This window comes from Sinocyclocheilus rhinocerous, unplaced genomic scaffold (assembly GCF_001515625.1).
Source record: "Sinocyclocheilus rhinocerous isolate Xijiao unplaced genomic scaffold, SAMN03320098_v1.1 scaffold207, whole genome shotgun sequence".
Taxonomy (NCBI): domain Eukaryota; kingdom Metazoa; phylum Chordata; class Actinopteri; order Cypriniformes; family Cyprinidae; genus Sinocyclocheilus; species Sinocyclocheilus rhinocerous.
The window spans coordinates 84691-94348 of NW_015648658.1; the positions used below are offsets into that span (position 1 = coordinate 84691).

The 9658-nt window shown below is 34.2% G+C and overlaps 1 pseudogene; it reads right to left on the minus strand.

Annotated features, from left to right (window-relative positions):
- Window positions 1-7149, minus strand: part of LOC107710185 (uncharacterized) — a 9034-nt pseudogene extending 1885 nt beyond the window's left edge.
- Window positions 7150-9658: the final 2509 nt, after the last annotated feature.

Sequence of the window (9658 nt, forward strand, 5' to 3'; positions counted from 1 at the left end):
TTTGAATTGAAGGCAAATTTAAGACTTTAAGACCTTTATAAGACCTAAATAATTGAGCTTTGTTTTCCAGTGAAAATATCAGAGTTACTTTTCAAAAGAAAGTGAGTTCGTGATTAAAACAAGAACAAATATCTGCCAACAGAGACAAAAAAATAGACTTAATTCAAAGGGAAACAAGTTTTCATTCCTCACTGATAGATATTTGTTTTTGGCTTCAGCATAAACTCACTTAATTTTTATACATTTCACAGAAAGCAAGACTTCATATGCTCATGTTGCATCTCAAGTAAATGTATCTTGATTTAAGGATGTTTAGATATTTTTTATTGGACAACATGTCAAAATTTATTCATTTTTAATAAGGAAGTTATTCATTTTTGTGCAGTGTGTGCATCATTTAATGCCATAACTTTATGAATTAAAAACTTTCTGCACATATTAAGACCCTTTAAGGCCTTAATTTGTGGAAGAGCAAATTAAGACTTTCTAAGACCTCTTTAAGACCCACATAAACCCTGATCCAAATCAGCATAAATAAAATGGCAAAAAAGGCATATGTTTTACCTTAAAATGTTGTAATCATAAAACAGGTGCATGCAGGGGCGGACTTAACCAATAAGCGAGGTAAGAGGCCACTTAGGGCCCCTGTGGAATCAGGGGGCCCCATCTGATATTGGCGAAACATATTTGGCAAACGCTCCAGTGTGTATTTGTGTTCTGGAGAGTGTCAAATGTTCGCTCACTGCTCAAAATGCCGAGTTTTTTGTCAATTGCTGAGTTCTGCAAGCTCGTGAATCCTCTCATTATAACACTGTGTAGATACGATGCAAATTAGAGATTAATAAAACAGCTTCACAGATTAATAGAAACATTGTGAGATCACGACGAACTGAAGTGAATGACAGCTTTTAGTGTTTACAGATGGAGCGCTCTTTGCGCGTATTCTAGGCTGTATAATACTGTCTCAGAACAGAGGTATTCACCTGAGTAAAGAAAGTATTCTGTTTCAAGTCATAGTTTTATTTGTCTTGATGTTACAAAATTACTCTCTTGTTTGCTTTTCCTAGGCGCGCCGGCGCAAACTGCCGCGCTCTCGTAGAAATGCACACATGCGATGACTGGAGATTTTCACTTACTAATAGATTAAATTTTAGATTTGTTTCTCGGCAAACACTACCCATATGCCTTGGAATACTTGGAATACAGAACGAGTTGCATGGGATAATTTTATGACACTTGAACCCTTTTTCACTCAAAAAAAAAATGCTGGGTTAAATACAACCCAGCGCTGGGTAAAATATGGACAAACCCAGCGATTGGGTTGTTTTCAACCAACAGTTGGGTTAAATGTTTAACCCAACCGCTGGGTCAAAACATCCCAATCGCTGGGCTTGTCCATATGTGACCATGGACCACAAAACCAGTCTTAAGTGTCAATTTTTTGAAATTGAGATGTATACCTTACCTCTGAAAGCTGAATAAATAAGCTTTCCATTGATGTATGGTTTGTTAGGATAGGACAATATTTGGCCGAGATACAACTATTTGAAAATCTGGAATCTGAGGGTGCAAAAAAATCAAAATATTGAGAAAATCATCTTTAAAGTTGTCCAAATGAAGTTTATTTAGTCATTTAGCAAATGAAGTTCTTAGCAATGCATATTACTAATCAAAAATGAAGTTTTGATATATTTACGGTAGGACATTTACAAAATATCTTCATGGAACATGATCTTTACTTAATATCCTAATGATTTTTGGCATAAAATAAAAATGGTTCATTTTGACCCATACAATGTATTGTTGGCTATTGCTACAAATATACCCCAGCGACTTAAGACTGCTTTTGTGCTGCAGGGTCACATGGTTTACCCAGCGCTGGGTTGTATTTAACCCAGCATTTTTTAGTGTTGTAAAAATATTTTCATTAACAATTTTCGTTTACAATTCATTAAATAGACAAGTGCAAGCATTTTTTATTTATTTTTATATATATAATTTCTTCTTTTGTGATCCGAAAAAAAAGTAGCCTAATATGGCTTCAGAATAGCATCAGGCTGACTAATTAACTGGGTGCATGTGCACTTCAGCACTGGACATACGCACGTGCATGTTGTTGATGGTGTCGGAGATGGTGGCGGAAGCGGCCGTGATGCCGCCCGCTGTAGCGACGCCCAGCCCGATGGCCGAGATGATGATGGACACTCCGAACGTGACGGGAACCAGCGCCAGCCCCGCGATGGCCGCGGCTCCTCCCACCGCGGTGGTCGTTCCTCCCGTGATGTTTGCAATTTTAGTGCGGTGGTGGAAGTTGCTGAGGTCGTCGGCAATGTCGTATAAGATCAGCACGTGCTGGTAGAGCAGCTCGGCGCTCCAGAAAACAAAACTTAATATTTGAAGTATTTTTTTAGTTCAGTAAATGTATCTTGATGCAAAAAATGTTTAGATATTTAAAGTGGAATAAAACCCCCACCAAAATACCAATTAAGATTATCGTTTTTTTTTTTTTTTTTACAGTGTTGAGACACTTTCCACCATCCCATCAATCAATCAATCAATCAATCAATCATTGATAAAATAGAAAACAAGAGAAAAATACTGAGGAAGAACATGATTGTTTTGTTTTCAGCATGAAGATCATTGATGAAGTCTTACATGGTCTCTTCTTCTTTAGTGCTGATCGTCTCATTAGCAGGTATTTCATCCCAAACTGAAAACACAAAGATTGAATGTTAAAGGGCTCTGATCTGATGTGTGTGTGGTGAATTAGTGGATGATTTAATGAACTCACACTCGACTGTATTCCACCACTCCATCAGACTGTCAGTGTCCTGCCAATAAAACACACATTTATGACAACAGACTCAACATCACATCAAGAGAAAGTGAATGGAAATGAGCACAAATACGTGCTGCAGCATAAACAGAATCTACAGACATGATGAATGGAATAAAGTAAACATGATGAGGAAGGATGATTACCCCTTCATCATCCTCTTCCTCCTGCTGCTGCTCTTCCTCTTGAACGCTCAGTCGTCTCATGTCCATCTGAGCCGACATCCACTCAGCCTTACAATTTCATACGTTTTATTAACAATAATAATATCCAGAAAATCTTGCCTGATTATCTAGGTCAAATTTCATATATGCACATGTAATCAAATATGTATAGAAATATAGAGTTTTATTCATCAAGGACACATTAAACTGATCAAAAGTGACAGTAAATACATTTATAAAGTTCCAAAATATTTATATTTCAAATAAATGCTGTTCTTTTGAACTTTCTATTCAGCTGTGAATCCTGAAAAACTAAATGTTTCATGGTTTCCACAAAAAAATATTGTGCAGCACAACTGTTTTCAACATTGATAATAATCAGAAATGTTTCTAATAATCAGCATATTATTATGATTTCTGAAGGATCACGCGACACTGAAGACTGGGGTAATGATGCTGAAAATTCAGCTTTGATCACAGAAATAAATGACAGTTTAACAGATATTCACAGAGAAAACAACTGTTTTAAATTGAAATATTATTTGTGACCCTGGAGCACAAAACCAGTCTTAAGTGTCAATTTTTCGAAATTGAGATTTCTACATCATCTGAAAGCTGAATAAATAATCTTCCCATTGATGTATGGTTTGTTAGGATAGCACAATATTTGGCTGACATACAACTATTTGAAAATCTGGAATCTGAGGGAGCACAAAAATCAAAATATTGAGAAAATCATCTTTAAAATTGTCCAAATGAAGTCCTTAGCAATGCATATTACTAATCAAAAATTACGTTTGATATATTTACGGTAGGAAATGTACAAAATATCTTCATGGAACATGATCTTTACTTAATATCCTAATGATTTTTGGCATAAAAGAAAAATCGATAATTTTGACCCATACAATGTATTTTTAACTATTGCTACAAATATACCTGTGCTACTTATGCAACTTGTGCTCCAGGGTCAAATTTCATATATATATATATATATATTTTTTTTTTTGGTTAAATAAATGCAGCCTTGGTGAACAGAAGACACTTCTTTCATAGATTTGAATGGTAATGTATACATCTTTGTAAAAATGAGCATTGAGATGTACCTTAGCAGCATCAGACAGGTCTCCAGCCGTGGCCCCTGGAGGATCCAGAAACTCTTCAGGAAACTCCTTCATGTCTTCAGTCTGAGAAAAGCAGGTCGACAGATGATACGAGATGAAGATGTAGTGAATGAGTTGACTGTCGATGAAGACGAACGCACAGTTACCTTTGACCCTCTGCGATGTGTGTCAGTCTCTTTAGGTTTCTGTGGTTTATTATCCTGCGCGAGAGGAACCTTCAGCGTTAAACGTGTTTTTGTGAACGCCAGCTAAAGCATGAAAATGAAATGATAAAGTTACCGGCGTGTATTCCTCCCAGCCTGCGTCCTCCGCCAGCTCCACGTCGCCCGCCTTGAACAGATCTGCACCCTTCTGAGGGAACTCGTCATCTTCCAAGCTCTGGAGACATCCATGACAATATCATCAAAATCCTGACGCTTAAACGGTGAGTTCAGAAGAAAGCAGTCGCTCACCTTTGAGTCTCGGTGGGACAGCAGCGGCACTTTAAGAAGAGGAGGCTTCTTCATCTGCAACATTTGTAGAAATTTAGTTGGGAAAATCATCGGAAATGGACTACAATCAACACAAATTGGCTGCAGAAAATAATTCTGACTTGTCACTGGTTTAGAAAGAAAGAAAAACCTCATACAGTATCACACTACATGAGATAGATGTACATAAAATCTGCAGTAAACCCAGAACATTCCCTTGAAATGAGATGAAGTGAAATTTTGACAAATATTTGAAACATGAAGTTAATGACAGCTTTGTTCACCTCTGAAGCGTCACGATCTTTGCTCTGCTTGAGCTCAGGGTCTTCAATACTCTAGAAAACACAAACATCAGTGATTTCTGGCAACTTTGTGTTTGCTTCAGTTGCTCTTTTAAGTAAGAACTATAAATTACTGCTACTGTAGATCATTTAATATTCAATAAATGGGCAGAATATTTTAAATAATCTATCTAAGCAATCTAAAGCCAGGGGTTTATTGTGGACTACAACTAAAACCTTGAAAAAAAAACAAAATAATAATAAAAAAAAATAATAAATAAAATAAAATATTACTTGAAATAAAATAAATGTTAAATAAAATAAAATAGAATTAAAATATTTCAGCAAGGCAACATGTCTCATTTTCATAAAATGTAACATGAAGTACTAAAATAATTTAAACTGAAATTTAAATGAATAAAAAAAGATATAGCTTTATAGTATCATAAATGTTTTTATATTTTTATATTAATTCATATTTAATATGATATTAAAACAACTAATGAAACGCATTAACATTACTAACTTTAACTGAAATGAAAATGAAAATGGAGGATATAAAAATTAATTCAAAATATGAACAAACTATTATATTAAAAAACTATGAAAATGACAAAAACACAAAAAAAATCGCTAAAACGTGAACTAAAATGAAAATGAAAATGGAGGATATAAAAATTAATTCAAAATATGAACAAACTATTATATTAAAAAACTATGAAAATGACAAAAACACAAAAAAAATCGCTAAAACGTGAACTAAAATGAAAATGAAAATGGAGGATATAAAAATTAATTCAAAATATGAATTAACTATTATATTAAAAAACTATGAAAATGACAAAAACACAAAAAAAATCACTAAAACGTGAACTAAAATGAAAATGAAAATGGAAGATATAAAAATGAATTCAAAACATGAACAAACTATTATATTAAAAAACTATGAAAATGACAAACACACAAAATCGCTAAAACGAGATCTAAAATGAAAATGAAAATGGAAGATATAAAAATGAATTCAAAACATGAACAAACTATTATATTAAAAAACTATGAAAATGACAAACACACAAAAAAAAAATCAATAAAACGTGAACTAAAATGAAAATGAAAATTGAAGATATAAAAATTAATTCAAAATATGAATTAACTATTATATTAAAAAACTATGAAAATGACAAACACACAAAAAAAAAATCAATAAAACGTGAACTAAAATGAAAATGGAGGATATAAAAATTAATTCAAAATATGAACAAACTATTATATTAAAAAACTATGAAAATGACAAAAACACCAAAAAGATACTAAAACGTGAACTAAAATTGGACGATTTTAGAAGTGGACGATATAAAAATAAAAATGAATTCAAAATATTAGTATAAACTATAAAATAAAAACAAAAACTAATACAAATGACAAACATACAACAAATGTACTAAAACTTTAAAATTAAAACAAAAATGGAAGAATAACTAAAATAATCTTTCTCTCGGCTCGGAGTTTGATGCTTTACCTTTGAATGTCTGCGATGAATGCGAGGGACTTTAAACTTCAGTGATTTCTTCTGCACAAACGGTGAAGAAACAAAGTTAAAATGCAATTCAAATCATCACAGCGATCATAAGAGCTTTCTGAAAGCTCACCGGTCGACAGTCAGTCATCTCCGGATGTTTCTCATAGCTGTCTGACGCTGTGAAGAGATCCGTCTCCAGATCAGACGCCTGAAAAAAACATAAACGCCCTTAGAATGAGCAGAATTCCAGGATTTCTGAATCTCACTTTTGTAGTACATTTAATAATTAGTGCTGTTTCTTACCTTTGAATCCCACGAAGGAGGACTCATAAAGTCGTTAGAATATGAACTCTAGAAAAGACACAAGTCATATAAGCAATAATCTCACCAGAAGTGAGCAGAATGTGAGATTGTGTGAGAATAAGGAGTCTGAACCTGAACGTTGTTGGGTGAATAACTCCGTCCAGCTTCAGTTTTCAGTGATGTGTCTTCCTAAAAACAGATATATTCGAGGATATCAGTGAACGGACACAGAAATCAAACCCATGCTCTCATGTAGACGTCTCCTCTACCTTCAGCTCGTGAGCTTTGTAACCCTTCAGATCATCAAACCCGTCATCATCCTAAAAGCACAGTGAATGTTAAACATACAGACACAAAGCGGAGGATTTGATGAAGATCCACACGACTCGGACAAACCTTCAGATCTGGAGGAGGAGTGAATCCACAAGCTCCCTTCAGCTCAGAGTCATCACTCTCCTGTAACACAGACGCCACACACATCTACTGTAAACACACTCAGTGGCGGTTCTACATTGAATTACACCCTGGGCGAGACCCCCTTCGAGCAATTACAACAGGAAACACACACACTATACTAATATGTTTGCATGAGATGCACAGATGAACAGCAACGTTTGCCAAAATAAACACGAAACCAGTGTTAATTTTGACAGCAAATTTTGATTTAGTTTTAGTCATAGTCCTTTGACTAAAATGCAATTTAGTTTTAGTCATCTGAATAGTTTTTAGTTTTAGTCGACTAAATATCATACGATTTTAGAATTTCCAAACTCATTATATAGGTTTGATAGGTTTTATCATGATAGACACCGATTTAACTGAGGTGACACACAACATGCCTGTATGTTAAAATTAAATAAAACACTTCTCATAAAGAACAAGAACATGGTCTTCTTTTAAATGAAATACCAATGGTTATATAGGCTAATTATGCATTCTTTATAGCAACGTGTTTACCATATTCTTCATTCTTTCAAGCAGACATTTATTTCTATAAATAAATTTAGATTAATCTTTAGGGCTACTAAAGTTTTTCAGTCAAGAGCAGTGAGTGATTTTCTGTCTTTCTGTTGTTGCTTGATTAACATCAATGACTCGGACAATAGCAACTAAATTAGGCTGCTGTCCCTTTAAAACCGGATGCACAGCTGCAATGGATGCAATGTACTGATACACGTTCTCCCTGCTGTTTACATTCACTTAAGACGTAATCAACTGTGTTTACATGAATACTCGTCAAAACGGACAATGCGACATCATTTTGTGTGTAATTCTCCGTTCATGCGACACGGAAGAGTACTCGCGCGCTGTGAGAGGCGCTTTCTGTGTGTGTATGCGTGTCTGCGCTCAGAAAACCGGACCGAATTGAGTTCTCTCTTGCGTTGTCAGATTTATCCATATGTCTGCTCTTCTCTTACTCCAACATATTGACATTTTTGAACGTTTTATGCGACGTGTAAGTGTATGTTAGGTTATGACCCGCCGGTTCATATGTACGCATCTAACCTCCGAACCACGCAGCAGATTCGTTCTGAATTAATCTCTTCCCAAATCGTCCCTCCCTAACATTTTCGTCTCGTTTTTATACGTTGACGAAAATGTCAATACATTTACGTCATAGTTTTTGTCATTCAAAGAGAGTTTTAGTTCGTTATCGTCTCGTCGTCGTCGTCCTTGACGAAACTTACGACGAAAATTATTTGTCAACGAAATTAACACTGCACGAAACAGAATCCCTAAAAACTCAAAGAGATCTGGTTTATTCATGATGCTGGGCATCTTCTTCACTTAAAACATGCATGAAAATGAAACAAACAAAAAAAAAAACTATTTTTGTCACTTGAAAAAAAAAAAAATGTAATTGCATAAAAATAGTAGTAAAAACAAACATGCATCTACAACATCCTTGAACGCACAGTTCAGAATCTTTGCAATGTTTTTGCACTTCTTTGCCGAAATGTTATGACATTTTTTGTTTGTTTATAAAGATAGTTTGACAATATATTTTTAACTAATAAAAGACAAACAAAAACAAAATTTGTAAATATAAATAAAATTTCATTTAAACTATTAATACAATACAAATATATCAATGATTGTAAAATAACACTGCCACATTTGTACACTTAAAAATAAAAAAAAGAGTATCCAGTAAATAGTCAACTATAATATTCTGTTTTGAAAACCATTCTACCTTAAGATGTGGTATTTTCTCCTTTGCTTCAGGATTAGCCTTATCAGCAAATAAGCAACAAGAAAAAAAAATCAATCATATGCACAATTCATAATACTAACACAAAGTGTTCGAACAGAGAGAAAGAAAGCAGAAATGGCATCAGGACTCACCCTGGATAAACCGATAACAAACCCTCTGTGAGGAACAAACTTAACTCGCACTTTCTTTTTCGGTTTCTGCTAAAAATATTACAATAATACTAACAGTGAGTAAAATAATGCATTAATGAAAAATGAAAGCCAAAGCAGAAAGATCTCTACCTGTCCGTCAGCCTCCTCTGTGTTTCTCGCTTCATCATCCAGATGTGTGTCGATGTCTGGCATCTACAGCAGAAGATGGTGTGTGTGTTACTTTCTGCATAGGTACAGTAAGGTCATCTCTCATGAGAGTGATTCAATTCAATTAAAAAACTACTCTGATTCATTGATTCGGTGTTTTGAAGCTGTGTAGTCGTCACACATCGAGGCCATCTGCTGGACACAGACCTGCACTGACAATACATTTATAAATAAATAAATAAAATTTAAATTTAAATTTATGCATTAGCAGACGCTTTTATCCAAAGCGACTTACAGTGCATTCAGGCTATACATTTTTTTTTACAATTTGACAATGACAATAAAAATCCACAATATCCGTCTCTATGCATTTCTGCTGAATTGTTATTATAAAGTATTCGTTTTGTGCTTGTTTTTAAAGTTTTCATTCAAATATTATATATATAT